This window comes from Heterodontus francisci, chromosome 35 (genome assembly GCF_036365525.1).
Source record: "Heterodontus francisci isolate sHetFra1 chromosome 35, sHetFra1.hap1, whole genome shotgun sequence".
In the NCBI taxonomy this organism is placed as follows: Eukaryota; Metazoa; Chordata; class Chondrichthyes; order Heterodontiformes; family Heterodontidae; genus Heterodontus; species Heterodontus francisci.
Genome location: NC_090405.1, coordinates 49,591,353 through 49,606,897, shown reverse-complemented (window position 1 = coordinate 49,606,897; position 15,545 = coordinate 49,591,353).

Below are 15,545 nucleotides of genomic sequence, written 5' to 3'. Positions count from 1 at the left end.
TGGATGCTCCTTACAAATTCTGCTCCATCTGGACCTCTAACATTAAGCGAATCCCAGTCAATGTTGGGAAAATTAAAATCTCCTATCACCACCACCCTGTTGCTCCTACATCTTTCCATAATCTGTTTACATATTTGTACCTCTATCTCACGCTCGCTGTTGGGAGGCCTGTAGTACAGCCCCAACATTGTTACCGCACCCTTCCTATTTCTGAGTTCTGTCCATATTGCCTCACTGCTCGAGTCCTCCATAGTGCCCTCCTTCAGCACAGCTGTGATATCCTCTTTGACCAGTAATGCAACTCCTCCACCCCTTTTACCTCCCTCTCTATCCCGCCTGAAGCATCGATATCCTGGGATATTTAGTTGCCAATCATGCCCTTCCCTCAACCAAGTCTCAGTAATAGCAATAACATCATACTCCCAAGTACTAATCCAAGCCCTAAGTTCATCTGCCTTACCAACTACACTTCTTGCATTAAAGCAAATGCACCTCAGACCACCAGTCCCTTTATATTCATCATCTGCTCCCTGCCTGCTCTTCCCCTTAGTCACACTGACTTCATTATCTAGTTTCTTACAGGCTTTTGTTACTACCTCCTCACTGTCAACTGACCTCAATTGGTTCCCATCCCCCTGCCACATTAGTTTAAACCCTCCCCAACAGCGTTAGCAAAAGCACCTCCAAGGACATTGGTTCCAGTCCGGCCCAGGTGTAGACCGTCCAATTTGTAATAGTCCCACCTCCCCCAGAACCGGTCCCAATGTCCCAAAAATCTGAACCCCTCCTTCCTGCACCATCTCTCAAGCCACGCATTCATCCTGACTATTCTTTCATTTTTACTCTGACTATCACGTGGCACTGGTAGTAATCCTGAGATTACTACCTCTGAGGTCCTACTTTTTAACTTGGCTCCTAACTCCCTAAATTCTGCTTGTAGGACCTCATCCCGTTTTTTACCTATATCATTAGTGCCTATGTGCACAATGACAACTGGCTGTTCACCCTCCCCCTTTAGAATGTTCTGCAGCCGATCTGAGACATCCCTGACCCGTGCACCTGGGAGGCAACATACCATTCGGGAGCCTCGTTTTCGACCACAGAACCGCCTATCTACTCCCCTTACAATCGAATCCCCTACGACTATAGCCCTTCCACTCTTTTTCCCGCCCTTCTGAGCAGCAGAGCCAGCCACGGTGCCATGGACCTGGCTACTGCTGCCTTCCCCTGGTGAGCCATCTCCCTCAACAGTATCCAAAACGGTATACTTGTTTTGGAGGGAGATGACCGCAGGGGACTCCTGCGCTGCCTTCCTGCTCTTTCTCTGCCTTTTGGTCACCCATTCCCTTTCTCCCTCAGCAATCCTAATCTGCTGTGTGACCAATTCACTAAACGTTGTACCTCTGTTTAAAAAGGGAGAAAAGGATAGGCCGAATAATCACAGGCCAGTCAGTCTAACCTCAGTAGTGGGCAAATTATTGGAATCTATTCTGAGAGACAGGATAAACTGTCACTTAGAAAGGCACAGGTTAATCAAGGATTGTCAGCATGGATTTGCTAAGGGAAGATCTCATTTGACCAGCTTGATTGAATGTTTTGAAGAAATAACAAGCAAGACAGATGAGGGTAGTACAGTTGATGTGGTCTACATGGATTTTGGCAAGGCTTTTGACAAGGTCCTACATGGCACACTGGTTAAAAAAAAATCCCATGGGATCCAGGGAAATGCAGCAAGGTGGATACAAAATTGGCTCAGTGGCAGGAAACAAAGGGTAATTGTTGACGGCTGTTTTAGTGACCGGAGGGCTCAGTACTGGGTCCCCTGCTTTTTGTGGTGTATATTAACGATTTGGACGTAAATGTAGAGGGCATAATCAAGAAGTCTGCAGATGACACAAGACTGCCCATGTGGTAGATAGCGAGGAGGATCGCTGTAGGCTGCAGTAGGATATTGATGGTCTGGTCAGATGGGCAGAAAAGTGGCAAATGGAATTCAGAGAAGTGTGAGGTAACATTTGGGGAGATCAAACAAGGCAAAGGAATACACTATTTATGGGAAAATACTGAGAAGTGTAGAGGAAGTAAGGGACCTTGGAGCGAATGTCCATAGATCCCTGAAGGTAGCAGGACAGGTTGATAAGGTGGTTAGGAAGGCATATGGAATCCTTTCTTTTATTAGCCGAGGTATAGAATACAACAGCAGGGAGGTTATGCTGGAACTGTATAACTTATTGGTTAGGCAACAACTTGAGTACTGTGTGTAGTTCGGGTCACCTCATTACAGAAAGGATGTAATTGCGCTAGAGAGGGTACAGAGGAGATTTACGAAGATGTTGCCAGGACTGGAAAAATGCAGCTATGAGGAAAGATTGGATAGGCTGGGGTTGTTCTCCTTGGAACAGAGAAGGCTGAGTGGAGATCTGAATGAAGTGTACAAAATTTTGAGGGGCCTGGATAGTGTGACGGTGAAGGGTCTATTCACCTTAGCAAAGAGGTCAGTGACGAGGGGTATAGATTTAAGTGATTGGTAGAAAAATTAGAGGGGAGATGAGGAAAACTTTTTTCACCCAGAGGGTGGTGGGGGTCTGGAACTCACTGCCTGAAAGGGTAGTCGAGGCAGAGACCCTCAACTCATTCAAAAGGAGTCTGGATATGCATCTCAAGTGCCGTAAGCTGCAGAGCTATGGACCAAATGCTGGAAGGTGGGATTAGAATAGGTGGAACATTTTTCAGCCAGCACAGACACTATGGACCAAGTTGCCACTTTCTGTACCTTAAACTTTCTATGATTCTATGATTCAGAACAAGTTTAAAATGGTCAGTGCATACTTCCTTTTGCAAGGCAATTATTGATTTATCCCAGTAATTTTTAGATTTTACTTATTTGATTTTGCTAATGATTTTGGAAGAGATACTGTGGATACTGTACATTTCAAATGCATGGGAAATGTAATAACCCTAATTATCTGTCTCACAGACTCAGTAAACTAGATTAAGATACATAATCTGGTTATGTTCAAAGGAATGATAACATAGCTGAAATATTACTTTCTACTAGGTTCCAGTTGTGGCCACAGCTCCAGTGGAGGAAGTTCACCTATTTGATGCTGAAAATCCTCAAAGGTTGGGGCTTTTTAAACTGCGAGGAGTGATTCAACTATGTAGGATCTGAAATTCTAATTCATTAAACTGGCATTTTGAAACGCCTGCATGGGTGACTGTACCAAATCTGGCCTTCTAACTGCATCAACAAGTTCTGTCCTCACAAGAATTACTACCTGGCTGTCTTTGCTGATGCTGCACAATACCTTAGTAAAATGAAAAGGGTGTTGCTGATAAATAAACCTTGAGAGCATTGTGTTGTGTACTACAAGTATTATGGCAACCTTGGGATTTGCACACAACACTGAGCCCGAATCCAGCTGGTCACTCCGTTTAATCTGAATGCTCCCCACTCAATGTGAAACACTTATGCCCACGAGTCCAAATTTGCCAAACTAGCCTCAACTCACACCTTGAATGGTCCCAAACTCAGCTATTTTGAAAGCCAGCTAATGTAGTTACTGGAAAGGAGTCTCCTTTCTTTTGATTTATCAATTTCCAAAAAGCTTTGTACCTGAACAAACACTAAACTGTAGATCTTCCACCACAGGAGGGTTCCTCTGATCAGTCTACAGATAAGGGTAAACACTGAGCCATGCAGTGATATGCTCATGATACCCAAGTCAAATTCCTAATCTAGGTCATACTGCAGTGAGTGGGGTAATACTGAATAAAAGCCATCCACTTCTCATAGAAGGGAACAAAAATTAAAACACAATTAAGGGCAATCTCTTCTCAATTGTCATCAAAAAGTGACATTACGAGAAAGATGCTCAATTTATATCTTACACAAAAATCAGGGCAACTTAATTTTTTTAATTTAGGAGAGAATAGGCTGTAGTATAACCTTTGTAAAGGAGGATTTGTGAATGGCCAGACAGGAATTTGCAAGCATCTGAGAACAAAGCTACACAATTTTATTTAGGTTTCCTCATCACTTATAAATACACAGAAACCCCTCACCGTATTGTTTCAGATCTGATCAGAAATGTGAAGCAAGAAGAAATATATGTTCAGTAATGTCACTGCTTATTTAGCAAATTGGTATTGAACAAAATTAATTAAGATTTGCATTTATCATTTTGATAAGAAACATATCAAGTGACTTCATGTAAAATAGTAACTTCTGAAGAAAACTGACTTATGTAGGCATGACTGTTATTACCCTAGATGTTTCAAGCTCCCTTATATACACTGGGGCATTGCATATACCTAGTGACTCTGTAAAATTACTCTTCTGATTTAATCGGTTCAGGATAATTTAGAGGGGTGGGGGAGCAGAGAAAGAAAATGTGACGTGCAAAATAGCATCCAATTCTTATCCCTGCAACAAAATGCACAATGTCGTTCATACAAACATGGCTGTAGTGACAAGTCCAATAAGACCTTTAATTTCGCTGGGAGGCAGCTTTTGTGGAGAATGAACACCGGCATAGACGTGGTGGGCCGAATGTAAATGCTATGTAATTCAATCATACCATATTTAAAAAACTCAACTGTTATTTAAAGTGTCTGATCAGAAGTAAGTAATGCTATAAGTAAATGAAGCAATAGTGTTGCCTCCAAAGACTCCTGACCTGGAGCCTCTAGAAGCAGCAGAGCCAGTGCAGCAATGTAGGGATGGGGGATGGTTGGGAACAAGAGCTCATTCCTCCAGTAAAAGGCAAGCAAATCAGCCTTTTCATTACTTGCATCTTTTTTTTGTTGCCACCAGAGCTGTGGAATCCACCCTGTACTGTAAAAATGAGAAATTCCAATGCACCAAAAGTCCCACCTTAAATGTGACACAAGATGTGCACACAGGAATCTCCCTTTATTACATTCGAGATTAGAAAACTATTTGGTCAAAGAGTCACTTCCACTGTTAAAGACTTGAATGAAAGCAACTGTACTCAAGTCAGATTTTTCTTTACCGTCATGGCTGCTCATTCATTTGCAACAAGACCAACATAGCAATCCTACAAACCCATCCAATTCAACAGTATAAACTTTCAAAAAGAAAGTTATCCATAAGATTTCCGTTGTTTTGAAGCACGAGTCGTTAACCCTGGCAGGTTTATGCAGGTTGCAACTTTGTTCCCCAGGTCAGAAATACCTAACATACTTTTGGATCCCTTGGGAGATAAGGAAACTATTACACCATACAAGCTGTCAAACTAATTTGCACTTTACAAAGCAACATATGCATGCAATAGTAGTTACACATTTCCTGATAATTCTTCATACCTCCTTGTATATGGCACTTTCTGAATCCACTTTTAAATTTAGTGCCTCAGTAGTTCAGATTGCAGAACTGTATGCACTTGCTCTCCACATTTATATTACTAAAATTAGCTCCCTCTCCCCAATAATAGTATTGTAAACCCACATTTTTATCATTGCTTCCCTGAATATAAACAGAGAGACTTGCACTTACGTCGTGCTTTTCACAGCCTATGAACATCTCAAAGCACTTTACAGCCAATAAAGTGCGTCTAAGTTTACTCACAGTTGTACTGTCGAAAATGCAACAGCCAATTTCTGCACAGCAAACTCCCATAAAGAGCAACATGATAATGACCAGATTTTCTTTTTAAATGTGATGTTGATTGAGGGATAAATATTGGCCAGGACACCAGGGAGAACTCCCCTGCTCTTCTTTGAAATAGTGCCATGGAATCTTTCACATCCACCTGAGGGGGCAGAGGGGGCCTCAGTTTAATGTTGAATCTGAAAGCCAGAACTTCTGACAGTACAGTACTCCCTCAGTACTGCACTGAAGTGTCTGCCTTGATTTCTGTGCTCAAGTCCTAGAGTGGAACGTGAAGCCAGAACTTTGTGACTCAGAGGCGTGAGTGCCAACTAGACTGACTTCAAAACACAAGTCTGGATCATGCTCCTGTCCACTTTAGCATAGGTACACAAAACTGATGCAAAGCATTTTTTTTAAATCATAAATCCTGTGCCTTTATGGATAAATTAAGATTTAAAATTAGAGAGAACTCAACCTCTGTCAAATACTAGAACCTTCTGCAAAATTGCACAGAGATAAATAAAGTTTATTGGGAAGATTAAAGCCATTGTCTTCAGTCCTCGCCACAGTCTCCAATCCATCCCACTCCCTGGCAACTGCCCGGGACTGAACAAAGTTGTTCGCAACCTCGGTGCCATATTTGACCCCAAGATGAGCTTTCCAACAGCCATCACTAAGACCGCCCATTTCCAACTCCATAACACCGACTGTTTCTACCCCTGCCTCAGCTCCTCTGCTGCTAAAACCCTCATCCATGTCTTTCTTGTCTCCAGACTTGACTATTCCAACGCATTCTTGGCTGGCCTCTCACATTCTACCCTCCATAAACTTGAGGTCATCCAAAATTCTGCTGCCTGTGTCCCAACTCGCACCAAATACCGTTCACCCAACACCACTGTGCTCACTGACCTACACTGACTCCCAACAGCTCGATTTTGAAATTCTCATCATTTCCAAATGCCACTGATATCTGGCCGCTCCCCATCTCTGTAATCTCCAAGAATAAAATACTGCAAGATATCGGCACTGCTCTAACTACAGCATCTTGAGCACCCCCCGTTTTAATTGCTCCACTATTGGTGATCATGTCTTCTCTAGGCCCTGAACTCTGGAATTCCCTCCCTAAACCACTCCACTTCTCTACCTCACTTTTCTCATTTAAGACACTCCATAAAATTCACCTCTTTGACCAAGCTTTTCGTCATTGAGTAGATAGAGAGAAACTGCTCATTGGTGGAAGGGTTGAGAACCAGATGTCATCAATATAAGGTGAATGGCAGAAGTACCAATAGCGACATGAGGAAAAGCCTTTTTACATAGTGAGTGGTTAGGTTCTGGAATGCACTGCCTGAGTGTGGTGGAGGCAGATTTAATTCTGTCTTTCAAAGAGGAATTGGATAAGCACCTGAAGAGAAAAAAAAAATTGTTGGGCTACGGGGTATGGGCGGCAGAGTGGGACTAGCTGAGTTGCTCTTGCAAAGGGCCAGCACAGACACGACTGACTGAATGGATCTTTCTGTGCTGTAACCTATGATTCAATGATCTGCTGTAATATCTCGTGTGCCTCAGTGTCACATATTATTCACATTTATAATGCTTCTGTGAAGCATCTTGGGAATGCTTTATTATATTAAAAGCACGAAATAGATACAAGTTGTTTTTATTTTTCAGTTCACTGCAGAAGCAAAGCAATATCAAATTTTCATACTGTTCATGCATACCATTATTAGGCCTAGTGTACTGTAAATAGAGCAGAGCTTTTGTACAGTAAAGCATATATACTTTTTAATTTCTAATTAGTTTCTTCGTCTCCACTTTAATAAAAGCTCCACAAACTAGTTTCTCAACAGGATTTAAGTCGATTTATGATTGCAGGTCTGAAGAGTTGAATCCTTTGCTCTAATAATTGGTTTCATCAACAGTTAAAATGTTATTATTTAGAAAAGGTATTGCATGATCGTTGGTTATTTTTCCTTTTAAGTTTATCTGTTCTATAACTTAGAACTCAAACTTAAAGGTACAGCCCTAAGATAAATGACCAAAATTTCTAACTGTGTTAAACATATTAGTCACTTATTAAAATTTAACGTTCTAGGCAGCAACATGTTGGTGCTCCAAAATACCAGCCTTGTACCACTGAGTAGTAGGATGCAGGTGCATTCTTACAACTTTCTATACAAGTGAACCATCTTGGCCAGCTGCAATACCTTGGAGACCTAACCAAGCTACTCAGGCCAGTTAGTATGGCATTCAAAAGATTCAGCCTAATAGTTGCCAGAAATCTAGTTGTTTGGAGGCTTCTATAATTACACTGCAGGTAGCAAAGTGAGGAGGACCACCATACATAATGCATGCAAGTGGTTAGACACTCAACAACCAATCCATGGGATTTAGAAAGGTTTGGTCAAAATGAAACAACCAGATGTAACTGAACTGGACTTTGAAGCTAATAAAGGTAACTCTTCGATGGAGTTGTAGGAGGTTCCTGTAAAACAGGATCCTATAAAAAGGAATCTTTTTGTTGAGGACTGCATTGAGTTTTTCCATGCAAGTTCTGCCAAAGAACTGTTTAATTTTGACACAGAGGGCTGAATATTAACTCTCAGTTGGTGGGGTTGGGAGGGGGGGGGGTGCGGGGAGAGCTGGGGGAGGCAGGAGGTGGTGGTTTGTTTGTTGCCAGGAAACCTAGAAGGACAGATTTTCCAAAGATCCTGCTGGATTTAATGGTAAAACTTGAGCAATTTTTGTCTCTGTTTCTTAGCACAGCCAACTAGAGGAGTCAGCTGGCTGTCGGGCAGGTAGGCCTTTGGCACCAGGCCATTGCTGGGCCAGGGAGAGAAGGCGGAAAAGATCAGGGTACAGAGTCAGGCAACATCATGGGGGCCAAGGTACCAGGCTCAGCACGAAAGGAAATCAGAGACCAGAAGCAGATTAGAGACCAGGGTTGGGAAGAACAAAGGCTTTGTGATGAAATCAGAAGGGCTATGGTGGGCAGGGGAGGGGGGTGGTGGTGTTAGTTATCAGGCATACCTATCCAGCAGTTAAGCAGAAAGGTATGTACCTACTGAGTCCAGCAATCCTCATTTCCCTTTAGCCGCCAGGTTCCCCAAGGCCCTGAAATCTCAGGCAGGGCTAAATTTTAAATGGTGGTTAAATAGGAGGCATGCAGCCTGATTATAATATTTAAATGATTAGTTTGCCTCCCGCGAGCTGGTTGGCTGCCCAACCCCAGTGGGCAGGGTGAGCAGTTTGAGGTCGGGATTCCGATTTCTAATATTTTAACATCCCACTGGATCTGGCCCAAAAAAAAACATTTTTGGTGGAGGGGGGGGGGGGGGGGGGGGGTAAAATTCCCCCCAAATTTCTGTCCCATAACATACAAGTGCTTGAGTGCCCATTTAATTCTACGGATATTTCACATTCGGTAATATATAGTTAGCAGACTTGCCATCAAAGTTGCGAAATGCAACTCCAGTTTGAAAATATTATCAATACTTCCCATTGATTCAGAAAGTTTACCCAGTGAACAGTTGACCCAACACAAACCAGAAAATTCCCAGGTTTGATCCTTAGTCTTGCACCCAGAACTAGCATTATATAAAAATGCTGCAATTTGCATCTGTGCTCCTGCATTAGGGAAGGAAACAGAAAAAGCAGCATTCCTATGCCTGACTGCAAACTAGGGACAGCTTTTGCAAGTGCACATATATAGACATTGGGCAAGTACTGAATTAGGCTTGATTATGATACCATTTTTACCATGATACCATGATTATGACCCAGCAATCAAATAATCCATTGGGACTCGAAACTAAAGGATCAAAAATAAATGACGACCATTTGGTGAGGTGCAAGACCACCAGACTCACTGCAAACCATCAATGCCTTCAGAAGGGGAAGTGGACAAGAGGAGGGAGAGAACAATTCTTAAGAAAAGGAAACATTAAGTTAAATATTTGTTGATTTACCATGTTATACTATGTTCCATTTTACAAACAAATGTGGCATAATCAAACGTTACAGGACAGAAGCTGTAGTAACCAGAATACTGTACTACAAATTCATCTTAATGTTCAGAATTAAGAATTGAATTTTACAGACTGAAAACTGAGCATGTGGAACAATTATAAAATACATTTCCACAATGATTTTATATCCTGCACAATTCCCAATGACACAAATAAAAGAAGCAATTAGTATTTCCCTTCTATCCCAAAAAGGTCACGGTCAAAAGGATGTTAATTCATCATTTGTGCACTACTCCCATTCTTGAGTAACGCAGGTGTGGAGACATACAGTGCGTCATATTCCCAGTACATGGAAATACACAGGAAAGAAAGAAAACATGGAAGTGCTGAGTCTTATAACTGAATACATTAGATGCAGGAAGGGACTGGTCAGGAAGTAAGCACTATGAACACCTCAAAATTTCTTTTAAGAAGCAAAACTATAACAAAACAATAAAACTTGGATAAAATAATTAGGTTAATGGCATACTCATCTATGACCAGTACATGCTACATTGCCATGAAATTGATTTAAGTAAAGATATTCTGAGAATAAATTGATGTTATCACAACACTTCATTGGGAAATTACAGCAAAAATTACAGCATAGGTTCGCCAATGGCTAGTGCAGAAGGTCTCAGGTTCAATTCATTCTTTGCTCAGAGTTAAACTCTGTGGGCAGCACAGTGGTTAGCACCGCAGCCTCATAGCTCCAGCGACCCGGGTTCAATTCTGGGTACTGCCTGTGTGGAGTTTGCATGTTCTCCCTGTGACCGCGCGGGTTTTCGCCGGGTGCTCCGGTTTCCTCCCACAGCCAAAGACTTGCAGGTTGGTAGGTCAATTGGCCATTATAAATTGCCCCTAGTATAGTTAGGTGGTAGGGGAATATAGGGAAGGTGGGGATGTGGTAGGGATATGGGATTAGTGTAGGATTAGTATAAATGGGTGGTTGATGTTCGGCACAGATTCGGTGGGCCGAAGGGCCTGTTTCAGTGCTGTATCTCTAAATAAATAAATAAAAATAAACTCAACTGGGGGCACTAAAATAGCCTTCATACATCTGGGCTAAGGAGGAGTAAATAAAAGTCATGAATAATATTGGAAAATGTAATGGCGTGGTCTTCAAATGAGAGTACAGTCAAGATTAGCTGTGATGTCCCAATGCATGAATAGTTTGCTGATATGGCTGGAGCATGAAGATTGGTCATTCAAGAAAGACAGACAGACAGATAACTGGTACACATGAAACTATACGAGTAATTCCACAATTCTTAACTCCAAGTGAGAAGTGCTCACAAAGAGGATAGATTGGAAAACCAAGTTAATGCGGACAGCAGAGAATGACCATTCTGGCTCTGTAAGAATCAACATCCTCAGATGAGAAAACTGGGAAATAAAATATTAAGACCCTAGACAAAAGTAGTAGTCAATTCCCAGAGGGAAATGGAGAAAGGAAAATGAATGAGAAACGTTGTAAATGAATCCCTTTCTACCTTAGTCCAGAAAAAGGGCCTGTGCAGGACAGCAATCTTCTGGACAAGCAAAAAGCAAAAAATCCAATCCAAGTTCCCTGATGTTCAAGTCATTGAACTCATTTCCTCTTATCTCCATTCTATTTTTTCCTCACTGTCCAATCCCTAGCCATCTACTACTTTTCTGATAACTTCCACCTTTTTGACACGATCCAATTTTCCAACTCCAATCCTCTCCTTTTTACTGTTGGCGTAGTCCGCTTACGAGAAATCAGTCAGAATTCCTACTCATGATGATTATGCAGTAACGGCTGCCAGAAACTGCGCATGACCAGACTAAAGCCTGGTTCGGGTAGAAAACTAAGGCCCGACCTGACCACAGCCATTCCGAACACGACCAGAGCCCTTTAATTTTTTTTCACGCCCGACCCAACACGAACCTCCTTCATCTATTCCAGCAGCAGGCTATTCCTGCAGATGCAGTTGTGGGGAACCATGGGTAAGCTTGATCCCGTGACTTCCCGGAAGCAGTATCCAGCCCAACCCGACCCCGAACGCTGGACTCGGAGTGTCGACCCGACCCCGACACATGTAGTTGGGTCAGGTCGAGTAGCCAGGCTTTAGACCAGACATCAAACTCTGACAGGATCAGACTCAGCTGTGAAGCTTACCATGGAACATGAGCTTGTTCATAAATGGATAGCTACTTAGGCAAAGTACTGGAAGATTGCCCATCGATCCATAATACAACTAAGTCACTGCCTTCAGTGAGACAGAAATTAAGCAAGAAAATTATATTTTGGGGGGTAGGATTTAAAAAAACATGAACATAACTTACACATTCTTCATGAGTTCAGTCAGCTTCAATTCTCATGGGATAAGATGACAAGAATGTTCCAGGTAGATGTTTAAAAATGAAAAACATAGTCCTCAGATGGTGTCCCAACTAGAGCAGTCACTTCTGATTTCCCTCCACTTCCAGCTCTACTTTTTATTAAAAAATAATTCAACACGTGCTCAGCTTAGAACCATAGAAAAGTTATGGCACGAAAGGAGGCCATCCAGCCCATCGCATTTGTGCCGGCTGAAAAAACTAGCCACCCAATCTAATCCCACCTTCCAGCACCTGGGGGTTCTGTAGCCTTGCAGGTTATAGCACTTCAGGTGTATGTTCATGTACCTTTTACAGAAAGGTAGCTTTTGCAGAAAAAATGGCCAGGATTTATCTCACTGAATTCCTTTAAGGAAGATGTGCATTAAACACAGTGCAACAGTGTTTGGGAATTTTTGTTAAATTTAACATTTAGTTAATTCTACTGGAAAAGAACTACTGTGTTTTCAATTAGCAAACCCAACAGTCAGTATTTCAAAATAAAAATTCAAAACAATGAAATGTTTTATTCAGAAAGTAAAAGCAAACATGTACACATCAACTCAAAACTGTTTTTCCCGTTGACTTGGAAAAAGAATAAGCTAGGTAACAAACAGTAATTGCACTCCCTCACCAATTGCAACTAATGGCCAAGTTAATACAATAAAATGGAAAAATACATTTTAAGCACAGTACAGAAATCAAACTTTGAACCGCAAATTGAGCTTTTAAAATATCTCAATAGCACTGTTGGCAAAGACAGTGAGTAATTGTGTCATACAGACCAGAAGGTCTCAGGTTAAATTCTTGGATTGTGCCAAGTTATGGTTACCTCAACCACAGTGCTAAGGGTGCTACAAGTGGACTCAGGACCATTTTCTTTGAAGTGAGGAGAGGGAAGGAGAGAATCAGCCATGGTTTTTGCTATTCAGTGATTGTTATTCAGTGACTTGTTGAAAAGTGCATGCACATGAATAAAAGGATTAGGCTTGGTTATGAACGCCTCCCTCCACATACTCGAATAGTGTGCCAGCATTCACAATCTTGGCACTGACAATATTAGTGAAGAATTAAGTTAGTGGGAATCAGTATCTAAAATTTGTCAAAATAATGGTGAGACTAATAGCACTACAGCAACTTCAGGGGAGGGCAGATGCACAATTTAATATGGAAATTGATGCCAACCATCAGCTTAGCAAAATGGTCATCTCACTGTCTAGCTCCCCATTCAAATGCATTGAACGGCATGAAGTTCGTGTATCTGCACAGTAGACATGAAGTAGACTCACCATAAAGTTAAGTCAAGTTACAAGTGTTACGAATAGGTTGTAACAACCTTGTTTTTTCTCTGAACAAATTTCCCTGTTTTTCCAACCACCTGTCAGTAAATAGATTCGTGATTGAATTTCTTTCCCTCCCTTAAACCCTGATAATAAATTACCGCAACAATACAGCTGTTAGAGTGAAATCAAAGAATTAGGGTTTATTTACACATAAACTCGGGAAATGGGTTTAACTTCGCCACTCACACTTACAAACATTCAGGGAAAGGTTAAAGGCATAAAAAGGCAAGGACATTTACTAAACAGAACTATAAACTAACATGAATTTCAGTTTAAATTGGTGTCTGTTTAAATTATCAAAATTGGAGATCACCGATTAGAAATGCCGAATTGGGGAGGAGCTGTTGAAAATATCTCTTCTCTTACAAATTTCTTCTTCTTTGCACTATCAGATATAAATGGAGGTAGCTTAATTGTTTTCTGAAGTCACCTTTTCTTAGATGGAAAGGAAGCTAGCAGAAAGCATAGTTTCTTGCTATTTTTGCAGACAGCGTCTTTAATCTTCTTCGCTGTTTACAGTCTGGGTCTTCATTAATTTTCTGGCTTTCTGCAGACTACGTCTTAGAGAGAGATGTGCATCTTCAAGCAGCTGGGCTAATCTGACCAAAAGGCAACTGTGGATTGAAAACAGGCTGTCCACTCAAACTGTTAGAGTTTCAAGTCCCGGCTGGTTGGATAGCGGTTTCCTGGATCCTAAAACTAGACCCTTTCAGGTTGCTGTCCCACCTGACTCTGTCCTCCATTTTGACAATCGGAACAAAGTAAAAATCTTAAAACATGTATAAAATGGTCGGTAACATTCATACTCAAATGCACAAAACACAATTTACAACGGGGTTCTTAGCTGTTCATAACAAAAGCACCCTTTTAATGATGAGGTAAGAGTTAACTACAATCAACCTCTCTGGCACGGAAATTAACTATTACAGGTGTGGAGTCTCATTCTTTAGATTTTAATTGTTGAGGATTTTAATTTTTTTTTAAAGTTCTTTCATCAATCTTTCCCTTTATCTCTCTTCTATTAACTGATGTGATATTGAATTCACCATTCTAATTTACAATTCTGCCTCAGTCCTTGTGCTGCCCTTCAATCTGATTGGTTAAGGAGATACACAGTTGCTTGCCCTGTGGAAGGCATTGCCCAGTTTCCATCTCACACTTCCAGCAACCTGGAGAGCAAAATATCATGGAGATTAAATGGGCACAGGCAAGCCTAACTAAACGGCAGGCACCGTTTGGCAAGGTTAGATTGCTGTGTGACACATTTGGTTATTTTTTTTAAACCATAGAGCAGTTTGATCCAAAGCTTTCCATTCTAAGCATTAACTGAAAGCCTGAGACTTAAGATTGCAGTTGTGTGTGAAGAAGGAAGCCACAACTTCAAGAGAAAAAAGTGTAGGTGTCAGTTCAGAAGGCTTTGCTTTTGTGATATTTTGTTGCTGTTGGTAATTAGCTGAAGTAGAACATTTGAGTTTCTTCTAACCCATCATTACATTTCATATTATCTGTCATTTCTGTCACACAGTAGATTGTGTTCCTTACATAATGCAGTTCAAGACAGCACTTGCTAACTTATTTTATCAGAACAACACAGTGTAAAAGGAAGTGCTCAAGATCATTAAAAAAAGCTCTTGAACATTGTTACCAAATGCAAAAATGCTGAAAATTTAACTGCCAGTGAATCCCATTAGCAATTTTCAGGGTCGAAAGGAAAGCTAAAAAATGTGGGGCGGGGGTGCGGGTAGACTACTCATACTTTGCTTATTCAGATTTGAACTTTTCTGAAATACATCTTTGAATAGTCTTTCTTTCATATCTTATAGCATAACTTAAAAAGTAGCATGAAAAGTCTAGTTCAAAATAACATGAAGCCCACACCAGAGCCCTGAGCACACTATCCAGGCCAACATTTCTGTGCAGTATTGAGGGAGTGTTGCAGCATCAGAGGTGTTGTTACAGAGAATTTGTCTTTTGGAAGAATCAAATGAGATACCCTCTCCAGGTAGACATAAATTATTCCATGACACTATTTGAATAAGAGCAAGATAGTTCTCCTGGCCAAAATATAACCCTCAACCAACCCCATTAAAACAGATTACCTGGTCATGATCTCATTGCTGTTTGTGGAACCTTGTGCACAAATCGACTGTCAGATTTTCCTTACTTGATTACACTTCAAAAATAAGTTGTAAAGCACTTTGGGATATAAAGGCTCTATAAATGCAAGTTCTTTCTTTA